Below are 17,088 nucleotides of genomic sequence, written 5' to 3' on the forward strand. Positions count from 1 at the left end.
CATGTGCCATTTAAGCTAACATGGTTGACACTATGTTTTAATTGTATTGGCCTGTTAGTCTAGGTCCAGAGGACCTTGTTCAAACAGTCTATTAAGGGCGACAACCTTCACAGGATGTCATTCCCTAGTAGACAGGGTGTGCCCTCTGGAGTTACGACTATGACAGGGTGTTTCACCTTATGTCCCCTAATTTTTATTTCCAAATCCGCACTCCCCTCTACAGGAATTTCATTCCCATCGAAGTTCTGAAGTTGTCCAGGAAGAGGGGTGAGAGAGATCTGGTATCTCCCCCCCGCCTTCCTGAATTCAGCTGATCAAACATTTATACTGAAAACTCGTCATTAGTGACGTTTAACGCTTAAAATTTGGCATGCAATTCTATTGGATCTAAGAAAGTAACTTTAATATAGGTACTATATCTGTATATGGTAACGGAGTAAGGGGATTGGGCAAACACAGTCAGGTGAGGCATCTAAGCCCTTCCTCCAAAATGGCTACTGTAGAAGTCACTAAAAGTACAATGTCCCATTGGTTCTACTACCTATAGGACCCTAGATTACTTGGTCCATTATGATTGGGTTGGCACCAACCCCACTCATACTTTTCCACTTTGCTTAGCAGCATGCAGAATGGTCAGCCAGTTGCAGGGTGCCCCCTACCTCCCCCGACCTTTCTCCAATTATTGTTACAATCAATCATCACTTTAGTGGCCATGTGTCAATTATTTCACTGTGTTGGTCTCCAGACTGCATCTCCTTTCTGGAAAAGTTCTGATATCTTTGCCTGGCCCACTGCCAAGCGCAGGTGTGGAAGTCTCACTTCTTCACGCTCGGCTGGTCACGTGATTCAGACACTGTTAATTTGCCTCTTCTTCATGTAATTCGTGTATTTGATTTTTGTTTCACCCACCACCTGCATTCACAGGCCGATTCATGGAATAATTAGCGTGGCGCAAGTGGCCAAAAACGTGCGATTCGCAGTGTAATAGCGAAAATCGCAGTGCAAGTGCGAAAATCGCACGAAAAGCAGCGCACATCGATTCATGGAAGGCCGTGCGCGAGAAAACCATCGGATGTGCACTAAAAAAGTGCGCGGCGCACGTTGGCGCACAGGCCATCTAACGTTGTGCGCCAGGTCACAGCGAAAATCGCACAGGCCACAGCGAAAATCGCACATAGCGCGGCGCACACAACAAAAGTAGGCGGAACACGGGGCGTAACACTCGGAATGGGGAATAACTTGCCAAAATGTGGGCGTCACGGGGGAAGTACAGGGTGCAAGTGCGCGGAACGCCCACACGCTCGCCTACAACACGTATTCATGGAATCGAATAGGGCAAAAAAGCGCACAGTCAAACCAGTGCACAGGCACAAACACGACCGCCACAAGAAAGCAGGCGGTAGCGTCTCTGCGCCTGTAATAAATGTGCGCCAAAAGGTGCGCCAGCAAATAGCACCTATATACAGCCATGATGAATGTCCTATACTGTGGCCCTCCAGGACAAATGACGTGCAAAGGGGTACCCACAAACACGGACACCCGCTGACTGAAAAATAACGTGTGCGTGTATTCTGGGGTGCGCGGGAACTTTCACACGTGATTTTGCAGGGTACGTGGATTTCAGGGGTGCATGGGAAGTTCCACACGCGATTTGGCCGGGTACGTGCGCGGGAATTTCCACACGCAATTTGGCTGGGTACGTGGATCTCAGGGGTGCGTGGGAAGTCTCACATGCGATTTGGCAGGGTACGTGGATTTCAGGGGTGCGCGGGAAGTTCCACACGCGATTTGGCAGGGTACGTGCGCGGGAATTTCCACACGCGACTTGGCTGGGTACGTGGATTTCAGGGGTGCGCGGGAAGTCTCACACGCGATTTGGCAGGGTACGTGGATTTCAGGGTTGCGTGGGAAGTTCCAGACGCGATTTGGCCGGGTACGTGCGTGGGAATTTCCACACGCGATTTGGCTGGGTACGTGGATCTCAGGGGTGCGCGGGAAGTCTCACACGTGATTTGGCAGGGTACGTGGATTTCAGGGGTGCGCGGGAAGTTCCACACGCGATTTGGCCGGGTACGTGCGTGGGAATTTCCACACGCGACTTGGCTGGGTACGTGGATCTCAGGGGTGCGCGGGAAGTCCCACACGCGATTTGGCAGGGTACGTGGATTTCAGGGGTGCGCGGGAAGTTCCACACGCGATTTGGCCGGGTACGTGCGCGGGAATTTCCACACGCGACTTGGCTGGGTACGTGGATCTCAGGGGTACGCGGGAAGTCCCACATGCGATTTGGCAGGGTACGTGGACTTCAGGGGTGCGCGGGAAGTTCCACACGCGATTTGGCCGGGTACGTGCGCGTGAATTTCCACACGCGATTTGGCTGGGTACGTGTATTTCAGGGGTACGCGGGAAATTCTACACGCGATTTGGCTGTGTGCTCCCAGGTATTCCCTGTACACCCTCCACGGCCTCTGCAGGCAGCCAACACCACAGGGGACTACCCTGCACACCTGCTCATGTCACCCAGCACCCCCACCCCCTAGCATCCAGGGGCACCCTCCACCAGGCCCCCACTCATGGCCCCTATCACCCCCACCCCCCAGCAGTGCAGGGGCAGCACCACCAGGCCTACTCATGTCCCCCTGCACCCCCACCCCACAGCATCCAGGGGCACCCTCCACCAGGCCCCCACTCATGTCCCCCTGCACCCCCACCCACCAGCATCCAGGGGCACCCTCCACCAGGCCCCCACTTATAGCCCCTATCACCCTCACCCCCCCAGCAGTGCAGGGGCACCTTCCACCAGGCCCCCACTCATGTCCCCCTGCACCCCTACCCCCCAGCATCCAGGGGCACCCTCCACCAGGCCCCCACTCATGGCCCCTATCACCCCCACCCCCCAGCATCCAGGGGCACCCTCCACCAGGCCCCCACTCATGGCCCCTATCACCCCCACCCCCCAGCAGTGCAGGGGCACCCTCCACCAGGCCCCCACTCATGTCCCCCTGCACCCCCTCCCCCCAGCATCCAGGGGCACCCTCCACCAGGCCCCCACTCATGGCCCCTATCACCCCCACCCCCAGCAGTGCAGGGGCAGCACCACCAGGCCCCCACTCATGTCCAACTCATGTCTCCCACCACTCCCACCCCCAGCAGTGCAGGGACACCCTCCACCAGGCCCCCACTCAAGTCCCCCTGCACCCCCACCCCCCAGCATCCAGGGGCACCCTCCACCAGGCCCCCACTCATGGCCCCTATCACCCCACCCCCCAGCAGTGCAGGGGCAGCACCACCAGGCCCCCACACATGTCCCCCACCAACCCCACCCCCCAGCAGTGCAAGGGCACCCTCCACCAGGCCCGCACTCATGTCTCCCACCACCCCCACCCCCCAGCATCCAGGGGCACCCTCCACCAGGCCCCCACTCATGGCCCCTATCACCCCCACCCCCCAGCAGTGCAGGGGCAGCACCACCAGGCCCCCACTCATGTCCCCCTGCACCCCCAACCCCCAGCATCCAGGGGCACCCTCCACCAGGCCCCCACTCATGTCCCCCTGCACCCCCACCCCCCAGCATCCAGGGGCACCCTCCACCAGGCCCCCACTTATGGCCCCTATCACCCCCACCCCCCAGCAGTGCAGGGGCACCCTCCACCAGGCCCCCACTCATGTCCCCCTGCACCCCCACCCCCCAGCATCCAGGGGCACCCTCCACCAGGCCCCCACTCATGGCCCCTATCACCCCCACCCCCCAGCATCCAGGGGCACCCTCCACCAGGCCCCCACTCATGGCCCCTATCACCTCCACCCCCCAGCAGTGCAGGGGCACCCTCCACCAGGCCCCCACTCATGTCCCCCTGCACCCCCACCCCCCAGCATCCAGGGGCACCCTCCACCAGGCCCCCACTCATGGCCCCTATCACCCCCACCCCCCAGCAGTGCAGGGGCAGCACCACCAGGCCCCCACACATGTCCATCTCATGTCTCCCAACACCCCCACCCACCAGCATCCAGGGGCACCCTCCACCAGGCCCCCACTTATAGCCCCTATCACCCTCACCCCCCCAGCAGTGCAGGGGCACCTTCCACCAGGCCCCCACTCATGTCCCCCTGCACCCCTACCCCCCAGCATCCAGGGGCACCCTCCACCAGGCCCCCACTCATGGCCCCTATCACCCCCACCCCCCAGCATCCAGGGGCACCCTCCACCAGGCCCCCACTCATGGCCCCTATCACCCCCACCCCCCAGCAGTGCAGGGGCACCCTCCACCAGGCCCCCACTCATGTCCCCCTGCACCCCCTCCCCCCAGCATCCAGGGGCACCCTCCACCAGGCCCCCACTCATGGCCCCTATCACCCCCACCCCCAGCAGTGCAGGGGCAGCACCACCAGGCCCCCACTCATGTCCAACTCATGTCTCCCACCACTCCCACCCCCAGCAGTGCAGGGACACCCTCCACCAGGCCCCCACTCAAGTCCCCCTGCACCCCCACCCCCCAGCATCCAGGGGCACCCTCCACCAGGCCCCCACTCATGGCCCCTATCACCCCACCCCCCAGCAGTGCAGGGGCAGCACCACCAGGCCCCCACACATGTCCCCCACCAACCCCACCCCCCAGCAGTGCAAGGGCACCCTCCACCAGGCCCGCACTCATGTCTCCCACCACCCCCACCCCCCAGCATCCAGGGGCACCCTCCACCAGGCCCCCACTCATGGCCCCTATCACCCCCACCCCCCAGCAGTGCAGGGGCAGCACCACCAGGCCCCCACTCATGTCCCCCTGCACCCCCAACCCCCAGCATCCAGGGGCACCCTCCACCAGGCCCCCACTCATGTCCCCCTGCACCCCCACCCCCCAGCATCCAGGGGCACCCTCCACCAGGCCCCCACTTATGGCCCCTATCACCCCCACCCCCCAGCAGTGCAGGGGCACCCTCCACCAGGCCCCCACTCATGTCCCCCTGCACCCCCACCCCCCAGCATCCAGGGGCACCCTCCACCAGGCCCCCACTCATGGCCCCTATCACCCCCACCCCCCAGCATCCAGGGGCACCCTCCACCAGGCCCCCACTCATGGCCCCTATCACCCCCACCCCCCAGCAGTGCAGGGGCACCCTCCACCAGGCCCCCACTCATGTCCCCCTGCACCCCCACCCCCCAGCATCCAGGGGCACCCTCCACCAGGCCCCCACTCATGGCCCCTATCACCCCCACCCCCCAGCAGTGCAGGGGCAGCACCACCAGGCCCCCACACATGTCCATCTCATGTCTCCCACCACCCCCACCCCCCAGCATCCAGGGGCACCCTCCACCAGGCCCCCACTCATGTCCCCCTGCACCCCCACCCCCCAGCAGTGCAGGGGCACCCTCCACCAGGCCCCCACTCATGTCTCCCACCACCCACACCCCCCAGCAGTGCAGGGGCACCCTCCACCAGGCCCCCACTCATGTCTCCCACCACCCCCACACCCCAGCATCCAGGGGAACCCTCCACCAGGCCCCAACCATGGCCCCTATCACCCCCGACCCCCAGCAGTGCAGGGGCAGCACCACCAGGCCCCCACTCATGTCCAACTCATGTCTCCCACCACCCCCACCCCCCAGCAGTGCAGGGGCACCCTCCACCAGACCCCCACTCATGTCTCCCACCACCCCCACCCCCCAGCATCCAGGGGCACCCTCCACCAGGCCCCCACTCATGTCCCCCTGCACCCCCACCCCCCAGCATCCAGGGGCACCCTCCACCAGGCCCCCACTCATGGCCCCTATCACCCCACCCCCCAGCAGTGCAGGGGCAGCACCACCAGGCCCCCACTCATGTCCCCCTGCACCCCCACCCCCAGCATCCAGGGGCACCCTCCACTTGGCCCCCACTCATGGCCCCTATCACCCCACCCCCCAGCAGTGCAGGGGCAGCACCACCAGGCCCCCACTCATGTCCAACTCATGTCTCCCACCACCCCCACCCCCCAGCATCCAGGGGCACCCTCCACCAGGCCCCCACTCATGTCCCCCTGCTCCCCCACCCCCCAGCATCCAGGGGCACCCTCCACCAGGCCCCCACTCATGTCCCCCTGCACTCCCAACCCCCAGCATCCAGGGGCACCCTCCACCAGGCCCCCACTCATGGCCCCTATCACCCCCACCACCCAGCAGTGCAGGGGCAGCACCACCAGGCCCCCACTCATGTCTCCCACCACCCCCACCCCCCAGCAGTGCAGGGGCACCCTCCACCAGGCCCCCACTCATGTCTCCCACCACCCCACCCCCCAGCAGTGCAGGGGCACCCTCCACCAGGTCCCCACTCATGTCTCCCACCACCCCCACCCCCCAGCATCCAGGGGCACCCTCCACCAGGCCCCCACTCATGGCCCCTATCACCCCCATCCCCCAGCAGTGCAGGGGCAGCACCACCAGGCCCCCACTCATGTCCAACTCATGTCTCCCACCACCCCACCCCCCCAGCAATGCAGGGGCACCCTCCACCAGGCCCCCACGCATGTCTCCCACCACCCCCACCCCCCAGCATCCAGGGGCACCCTCCACCAGGCCCCCACTCATGTCCCCCTGCACCCCCACCCCCCAGCATCCAGGGGCACCCTCCACCAGGCCCCCACTCATGTCCCCCTGTACCCCCAACCCCCAGCATCCAGGGGCACCCTCCACCAGGCCCCCACTCATGGCCCCTATCACCCCCACCCCCCAGCAGTGCAGAGACAGCACCACCAGGCCCCCACTCATGTCTCCCACCACCCCCACCCCCCAGCAGTGCAGGGGGACCCTCCACCAGGCCCCCACTCATGTCTCCCACCACCCCCACCCCCCAGCATCAAGGGGCACCCTCCACCAGGCCCCCACTCATGGCCCCTATCACCCCCACCCCCCAGCAGTGCAGGGGCAGCACCACCAGGCCCCCACTCATGTCCAACTCATGTCTCCCACCACCCCCACCCCCCAGCAGTGCAGGGGCATCCTCCATCAGGCCCCCACTAATGTCCCCCTGCACCCAGGTCCTCACAATCCCCAATCATGTGCGTTATGGTCAGCCTCCACAGCCAAAAGGCCCTACCAAGTAACCAATTCACCCACAAGGAAATGGAAATTACATGTTACACCCCCAATGTTCATAAAGCTAATGAACCCATGTCCGTCACACACAATGGTTGCAATTGAATGGGAAAACACCCAACATGACATGCATGAAACCAATGAGATGATACCACACAGTGAAGTATGAAAACAAAATTGTATTAAAAAAATTGAATGCAAATGAAATGAAACAAACTACAATGGCAATGAAAAAAAGATAAGCTGCATGTCCGTCCAAAAAAATCAAAACTACTAATCCAAATCCAAAAAAATGTTGTCCAAAGTCGCATTTAAAATAAAATCAATCCGAGAAAGAAAAATAAATGCAAACACCATTGCTCCATGACGAATAAATAAAAAATAAAAAAAAAACAATCCAATGAAGAACTATGTACAAAACATCCAAGGGTCCATGAGCCCAACTGAACAAAGGAAACCTACAAAAAACCCTAACTAAAATGCAACTATATACAAAAAGTGGAGCAGTGTCCATCGACTCCAAATCATAAGAAGAAACAAAGGAATCCTAAAACTAAAGAACTATATACAAAGGCGGCGGGCAAGTCCAGCGGCTCACTCTGTGGTGTTCCGGGCCAGGGCATCATCAAACTTCTCGTCTATGTCCCGGAGGCGGTCCTGTTCCATGGCCCCGAGGGTCCGCAGGGACGACGCCATCTGCTCCTCCAACTTCCTGCGGATTGCCTCGAGGCACTCGGCCCGCCTCAGGGCCCTCCGCATAGAGTTCTCCGCCCTGACCATAGTGAGCCACGCCTCTTCCGCCCGCCGCCGCTCTGCACCTATCTGCTGGCCCAACCGCAGCCACACGGAAGACATTTCCTGTCCTGGGTCCTCCTGCCCTCCGGCCGATGCCTGCCCCTCCGATGTTGATGGCCCCGAGCCATGATGCCTCCCACGTTGACTCTGCTGCTGCCTCCGACGCAACTGCCTCTGCCAGTACGACGGCATCCAGGCTGATGGAATCCACCGAAGCCGTCGTGCACGTGCCCTGCCTGATGATGCCGGCACATCCTCCATCTGCTGGGGTACAGTTGCTGTGGTGTCCACCCCTGCTGGACCTCCGACTCCCGACTGTGGCAGGGATGGGATCCCCACCGAGCTGGCTGCATTGGTCAGGGCAGGTCCACAGGGGGCCTTGGTAGCATCTTGGCCGGAAGACGGCAAGGAGAACGACCGGCGTATAGCCTCCACAGAGGAGGAGAGGGCCGCCAGATTGGCCGACACATGCAGGAAACCCCCGAACATGGAAGATCCCAATTGGGCCACGTCGGCACGGTGCTCTTCGTGATGACGTGCATGCTCCTCCTGGGAAGCACGCACATCATCACGAATTGCACCCGTGCGCATCGCGACCCCAATCAGGACCTTCTCCATACGGCCACGGGTCCCCTCGTCTGCAGGTGGAGGGGAGTCAGGTGACATGGACATCCCCTCTACCTGCGGACGGGCCTGGGACGGGGCATCCCTGCTGGTGCATGGTGGTGCACTCACAGGGTCAGGGACAGCGACATGCACAGGCCCCTCCACGGTGACCTGTGCTGCCTCCTGCCCCTGCCCCTGGACTGCACCACTTGCACCAGCAGGGATGCCCCCACCAGGCCCCATGTGTGCCTCAGTGGCGGCCTCCTCCTCCTCTGTGGAAACCACCAACCTGGATGGCTCCTCACCGTCTTCCGCCGTAGCAGGCCCCTGTGGGGGCTCACCCACCCCTTCCGCTGCAGCCGTGGGGGCATCCCCGACGCCTTGCTCCACAGCGCCGTCTCCGCCCTCTTCTTCACTAGCCGCTGCGTAGAGGGAGACATAGAACACAAGCATCAGGGTACTGTTCAATGGTCCCCTAGACAGGAAGCAATAGCAGATGAGTACCACTGTCAAAGTACACTTACATCATGTCCCTCCACAACACATGGGTCAGTCCAGGCAAAACACACACAGTAACAGGCATGGTGCATTCCATGGACATTTCCATACATGTCCAATGGACTCTTGAAACATACAATGATATGGAACTCACATGCATCATGGGTCATGCCTATCACATGCACACACTTCACCTCAGTCACATCCATCTGGCCTCATACACCCCAAACACAGCGGATACAAGGATAACTAGGCTGCATCAGTAAATCTGTGCATTGTCACACACATGTGTCATGCATCCATGGCATTCACAAGTCACAGACACGCAGGTCAGGCACACAGACATGACACACAGAGACTAGCATGCTCTCATGTGTAAAATCTGCATAGGGCTCCCCATGTCGCATTTAAACACATGCAACAACCATGTGGTTCACACATCACTGGTCGCACATGCATTACCATGATGTCCCTGCACACATACATGCATACATGGCCTATGTCACACATACAGGCAAGTATCAGACAACCAGCACACCGCAACATGCCCTGTCTCACACAGCAATGCTTGGCCACTTACCGCTCCGCTCAACTCCAGACGGGTCTCCCTCTCAAGGATCTGGGCGTGGAGCGCTGGGCGTACGCGTTCCAGGACCCTCATCTGGATGGAACTCATGCGGCCCCAGCCCCCCTCCACGAGGCGCCGGGCCTTCACGAGGGTCCTGGACCTCAAGTCCTCCCAGCGCTTCTTGATCTTTTGGACGTCGCGGGTTGCCACCCCCTCCGCGTTGATGGCAACCACACAGTCGGCCCAGATCCTCTCCCGTCCTTCCTTGCTGGCGCGGGACGATCCAAAGAGGGCATCATACTGCCCCAGGACATGCTCCACCAGGACACCAACTTCGGTGGCAGTGAAGCTGGTGCCCCTCTGCCCCTCTGGCCTGGGGTTGCCACTGGTGCCACATGTGGAAGTGCCCGACATGGCAACCCCAGAGGCAGGAGTGGGTGGGCAACTGGGTCCTGGGGCTGGGCTGTGGAGCGATGTTATCCCAGTCGGGAGTCTTCTGTTCCAGCAGGGGTGGACACAGCAACTGGACCCCTGCAGATGGCTGATGTGCAGGCACCAAATGGCAGGGCACGGTGGCAGCAGGCAGGCAGGCAGGCAGCAGCAGCAGATGGCACATGGGAGGCTGCTCGGGGCACTGGGGGGCAGTAATTCGGCCTTCTGGGCAGGAGCGTGGTCTTCCGTGTGTTTTCGCGTGGCCAGCTTGATACGGAGTGATTTGGCATGTGAAAATCCTGCACGTCAGCGTGAAATTCGAGAAAAAGGCCCTTAGCGCGTAAGCGCGTCAGCACGCATACGCGATTCTATTGGACCAAAGGCCCTCAGCGCGTAAGCGCGTCTGTGATGTGACCCGCACGGGTGTTTCCCTCATAGCACGTGATGACGGAGCACACGTGGAAAGACTGCACGTCTGAGTGTCATCGCGTGTAATTGGACAAAAGTGCACGTACACACGATTGGCCTATGTACGTGTATTTCAGGGGTGCGCGGACACTTACACAAGCAAGTACATCAGCGCACGTGTATTCCGGGGTGCACGGGAATTTCCACACGCTATTGGCCTGGGTACTGGATTTCAGGGGTGCGCGGGAAGTTTCACACGCGAGTACATCAGCGCACGTGTATTCCAGAGTGCACGGGAATTTCCAGATGCTATTGGCCTGGGTACTGGATTTCAGGGGTGCGCGGGAAGTTTCACACGCTCGCCTACAACACGCGCAAAGAAACACGTACGCCAGTAGGAAGCAGGCATACGTCGACCCGCGACGCATAAATTTGCGCGCAAAAAACTAACAAGCTCAGATGCCAGGATGAATATCCCGTTCCTAGCAGCAGTGGCCGTGGGCTACCAAAGGAGGAGGAGGAGGATAGTCAGGACCAGAATATTCACACCCAGAACCAGCCTTTTCGGGATGCCTGTTGACCAGGTGTATGGGAGGTACAGGTTTCCACCACACATAATACTGGACCTGGTGAGTGAGTGGGAGGATGAGCTCACATCACCCACCCTGTGCTCCCAAGCACTCAGCCCCCTGGAGAAGGTTCTCAATGTACTGCACTTCTTAGCCACTGGATCATTTCAGCGGACAAGTGCCATAGTGGGTGGGGTGTCACAGGCCACGCAGTCACGCTGCCTACACCAGGTCTTGAACATCATCACTGCACGCCCATCAGTCCGCAGGCACATATACCTGCCCAGAACACCTGCAGAAAGGCATGCTGCCGCCCTGGATTTTTACGGTGTGGCACGATTCCCCAAAGTGCTAGGTGCCATCGACTGCACCCATGTGGCTCTACGTCCCCCCAGGGCATCTGAGCACATCTATAGAACCGCAAGCACTGGCATTCCATCAACGTGCAGGTAGTATGTAATGCCAAGGGAATCATCACCTCAGTATATGCCAACTATCCCGGGTCCACCCACGACAGCTTCATTTACCGAATGTCCACCCTAAGCCGGGACCTAGAAGCTGGGCGGCATGACGATACATGGCTGCTTGGTGAGTATGAATGCCACTGCACATGCATGCATGTCAGATACTGAGCAAGGTCACAACCCCACCAATGATACCAATCGCCACCTCCACAGGGGACAGTGCCTACCCTCTCAGCCCCCACATGATGACGCCAATTCGGAACCCCACAACGCCACCCGAGGTAAGATATAACACAGCCCACATTGCAACCCGGGGCATAGTGGAGCGCACATTTGGAGTGCTTAAGTCACGCTTTCGCTCCCTTGACCGCTCTGGCGGGCAGCTGTTATACGCTCCCCCAGTAGTGTGCAGGATCATAGTGGCAGCATGTGTCCTGCACAACGTTGCAACACGCCGGGGCCTGGCCGTGGACATGGTGGTGCCCCCACATCCCCAACCACATGCACGCCCGCTGCACATGGGAGGGGAAAGGGCACAGGGGGAGGCAGCCCGTACACAGCTAGTGGCTAATTACTTCACATAGAAATCACACCCATGTGAAGTGCACACTGTCCTGGCACATACCATCTGACAATCAATGATGACTCAACCTGACACTGATCCTGAATGTCTGGAGAATCAACCGTCAAAACCATGTCAGCCTGAGATTGTTCACCTGAAAGTGTTACAATGTGTGCATCCCTACCTACACAGACACCACCAATGCAGTTTCGTGAAAAAACACATTCATGCAGCTAAAATGAATACCCACTTGCAAAATGCAACATGAGGACAGTGCCATGTCACCCAACCCATCCCCAGCACCGCCACATGACACACCGTGCCATGTCATGCTATGTGCAGGTAAACAAAGTAATCCCCACAACATGACACAAGTGTCACAATGTACAGTGTCCCTAATTGAAACTTGCGACACCTGAAATGCTCACAGTAATGCAGGACCAACAACACACTTGAGCAGGTATTTAACAATAACATTTATCAGCTACTGACCCTCAAAACTACCATTAACATGACATTACGAATGTAAGGAATTAGTAGTCTCACCACCTGGAAATGCCTGCACTTCCACCACTTCCAACTGTACAATGTTGCCGCCATGTAGAGTTGTAGGTGCACTGCTGCCAACATGGACCCCATCTCCAAAGTAGAGGGCCTTGTGTAGACATGAGGAAAGGACCTGCAAATTAGGAGGTAGACACGGATGATGAGTTACACATCAATGCAACATGCAGTGTACAACACAACAGCAATATGCACTAGGAATGTATACACAGTATTGACTAGACTACCCACACATGTAGTGGGAGTCCAATGTCACCATGTACGTCAATGTCACTTGGGCACACCCTTTGCAAGCCCATGGAAACGGGAAGCAGGAGGGGTGTGTGTGACAAAAACCCAAGCATCTGAACCAAATACATGACAAACCTGCATGCGCCCAGCCACAATCCAGCGTATGCCCACGGGAGCCACACAAGGCAACACATTGTCCCAAAAAAAATAAAAAATAAAAATAAAAAATAAAAAATAAAAAAAAAAGAAAAATGGCCATTAATGGGTCCGGGGGGGTTGGGGAGGCCACCCAGGAGGTCCGAGGACAGGGTGCACACCAAAACCCACCTGTGTGGATCTTGTGAAAAAAAAACACCTCCATGGGCTCATGGCCCACACGGCTACCCTATTGTGGGAGTATCACTGCTGTCGCTATTATCACCCTGTGCAGCTGCATCCGGAGGTGGTGGCACTATGGGAGGCAGCCCACGCAAGGCCCTAGTCTGTTCCTCCATGGCTGCAAGCATGCGGGTGTGGTAGGTCTTGTTCTGGAGGATGAGTGTGCGGAGGTCCCCATGCAACAACTCACGGGATGCCCGGACCTCCGCCCTAGTTGCCTGCATCTCAGCTGAGAGCGTACGGGTGAGACGCTCCAGCTGCTGTTCTGTCCTTCGGTTTGTTGAAGCCTCAAGCTCAACAAGAGTCGTCCTGAGGTGAAGGAGTTCCAGCCTCAGGGCTTCCCTGTGGCCCTGGGACACTATGGAGATGGCTTCCTGCAGAGTCGCCAGTTCCGCCCGCCTGTCCCTGTTCGACGCCAACATGTCCTCCCTGTGTGACTGGCAGATGGAGTCGGTTGCCTTCTGTAGTCGCTCCATCAGCCTTTCGGGGGGACAATGGAAGTGGCCACCCTATCCATGGCCTGAGCCATCATCTCTGATGATGCTGCCTGTTGGGTTGCCATACCGTAAATGGATTGCTCCCATGCAGTATTGCCAGGTGGCGTGCGGGCACCACACCTGTCTGGGGCAAGGCGAACTGCGCCTTGCTGTGCCGGCACTGCCTGAGGCTGCAGGACTGCAATCCCCCTCTGATCTGCTGGCCCAGGAACAGGATCAGATGTCGCGGAGTGTGACCCTGCATCCGTAACCACCAAAGGCGTAGCTGCCAACACTGACATCCCCATTGAGGGTTCTGACCCTGGTGCAGGTGGGTGGGACAGAACAGAATCCCTCCCAGGAACACTCACCTGCGACGGCACGTAGGTCTCATCATCCGAATCAACACCTGAGTACAGCTCGGGGGAGGTGCAGTCAGAGACACCCCTTGAGAGCACGACCTGCAGCAGTTGTGGGTTCTCACCCACCACCACACCACGTCCCTCACTGGTGGTCGGTCGGCCCTCGGACCCCTCCTGGGTCTGCACCATCTCCACAACCCCAGCAGTATCAGGTGCGTCTTCCCCTGCAAAGACATAAAAGCAAACAAATGGAAACAGGCATTAGCACCATGTCACACAATGAGGGCTGAGAAGCAACAGAACCAGTACTTGATTGACACATGTCCCACATGACTAAAACCCTCCCATGCATGCACCCTCACTGCGTATGAAGGGCAGGCAAATGGCACACACTGATGACACCAAGATGGAAGATGTACACATTTTCTGCATGCTGCCTGGCAGTGGCATCACACATTGGCCTGTGATTGCCAGGTGAAATACACATGCCAGCACACAGATGGCATGTACCATTGCTATTGAGTGAAGATGGAGAGGAGGGCAGCACTTATTCATTCAGTCCAGTTCCCTCATGTAATGGCTTTTCTAATTCAAACAGGTCTGATTTTTCACCTGGAGCTGCCAGTCCAAAATAGTCCGATTGCACAGGGACATGTCTAGATAAATGATATCCAGGTAACAAAGTCACTCCACTTTACCATAGCCATGTCAGACATGTGACTAGAGGACTGAGAAATGCCTAGTAAAAGTGGTGGAATGCAAACAATCTGCTTGAATGAACAGAGAAAAATAAGCAACAATGTTGTGGCAAGGTGACACTTCAAGGGCAACTGGCGTGCTGTTGGGCTAGATGTCTACTGTTGGCAGAAGGGATACTGCTATGGCCAAATGCTGCTGCGCAGAATGTATTGCATGAAGCACATGGGTGACCCAAATGACTCAGGCGCACACACCCTCACCTGGCACACAAACAGAAGCACTCACACACACACCATGCACATGGATGACACACACATGCATGTGCACTCACCGGACAATGCCTCATAATCAGGCAGATCTCCCACGCCTTGGATCTGTTCCTCCGTGACGTAGGTCCCAGCGACTGACTCATGTGGAGTGAGTTCCATGTCTTCTACTGGAGACCCACCTCCAGTCACTAGAGTTGCGGCATGACTTGAGGCCAGTTTATTCTTTGCCCTGCGCTTTAGGTAATTCCAGCGCTTATAGCAATCATTGGCTGTGCGCCTCACGATTCCAAGGGCACTTACGATGTCCGCAATGGTCTGCCAGTGTGCCTGGCGTTGTGCAGGTGTGGTCTTGGATCCTGCAACAATGACCATCTCTTTATCATGTGCGGACACATACTCGAGAAGTGCATTCAGTTCGGCATCCGTGAAGCTGGGCTTCCTCGACGGGCCGGACTGTGTAGCCGTGTCTGGGGCATCAGCCTGTGCCGGACGAGCACTCTTCCTCTTCCTCTTGGAAGGTGGTGGTGATCCTGAGTGTCCTACACCGCTCTGGACACTAGGGGCAGGAGCCCTGGTGGACTCTGTATCAGGAGTGTGGGATTGCACACTCAGCATGGGAGTTGGTGCAGGCATTGGCTCAAGTGTAATGGTGTCAGGGGGAATGTCAGCAGGATGGACTAGGACCGACACTGTCCTGTCTGGGTGTGTGAGAGCTGGGGTGGATGGAGCCGCAGCTGCCCCTGCAGCCTCTCCACCCTGCCTACTTGGGGCAGCAGATGACCTTGCTGCCCCTGATCCACGTGGCCTGATGACATCAACGTGCACCAGCGCACGTGTCATAAGCCTGCTGACCGGAAGTCAGCCATGGAGTCAGCCAGGTCTGGTGCCACAATGGGCTGGTCCAACAGGGGCTGGGCATGGATGGTGTCAGCCACATCAGCCTCAACCAGGGGGTTCCGAGGGGGATTATGGGTGCCCTTGACTGGTCCTCCACACATGGGGGGACAGGGTCACCCTGCAAGTAATGACCACATCCCCTACCGGATCCACCACGGCCACCACTTGTGGCTCGTCCACCTTTGCCACCCTTACGGATTCCTCGCCTCCCAACCATGGCACTGATGTTAATGTGCGTATGGGAGTGGCTGTAAAATATTGTCCTGGGCATTGGGGTTCAAAGGGGTTGGGTACCAGATGGTAATTGTACCCTAGTGCTCTAGCAAGGCTGAATGTGACCCCTGGGGAAAGATGACGGGTCACGCAACGCACAGGAAGCCCAAAAAATGGAGATGATGTGCACGCAACCCCTCCTAGACCACGTGTGCGGAAAAAAAAACCTGCACTACGCTGTGGCACCCAGTAACACAAGAATGAACGTATGCGTGTCACACGCAGCCTAGAATGACCTCTGAAGGGGTAGGCTATACACGGGGCAAGCACAGATGTTAGATACGTGCGTGACTCACCGTCTGCCAGGAAAAAGAGAGTGAAAAAGAAGCGCGTTTGCGCGTTGGCAACACCCCCGCCAAAAGAAGAATTGTACGCTGTCTGAGGAGACAGGACAACAGTAGAAGGGAACGCTGTTTGAGGGAACAGGCCCAGGAAAACCAGAAAAAGAGAAAAAAGAGAAAAAGCTGTCAGAGGTAACAGGGAGTACGAACTTTAAACGCCGTGAAGTAAATCGTGTGTGAAACGACAAGAAGTACAGATTTCACCCACTCGCTCTCCACGAAAAGCACGTACAAGGAAATGGTGTTCTACACGTACCTTTTATGCAGGTCCACACGTCCAGCGTCACTTCCGCGTGTACGCGCTAGGGCCATTTCCACCAATTACACGCTTTGTCACTTCCGCGTGTAGGGCCATTTCCACCAATTACACTCTTTGTCACTTCCGCGTGTAGGGCCATTTCCACCAATTACACGCTTTGTCACTTCCGCGTGTAGGGCCATTTCCACCAATTACACGCTTTGTCACTTCCGCGTGTACGCGCTAAGGCCATTTCCACCAATTACACGCTTTGACACTCGGACGTGTCTTTAATTTTTTTAACACGCAACATTTCAAACGTGTGCCATATTCAACGTGCACGTGACTTCATAGACGCGCATACGCTGGTGGCCTTTGGGCCAATGAATGTA

This window comes from Ambystoma mexicanum, chromosome 6q (genome assembly GCF_040938575.1).
Source record: "Ambystoma mexicanum isolate Mex_15411 chromosome 6q, UKY_AmexF1_1, whole genome shotgun sequence".
Lineage (NCBI taxonomy): Eukaryota > Metazoa > Chordata > Amphibia > Caudata > Ambystomatidae > Ambystoma > Ambystoma mexicanum.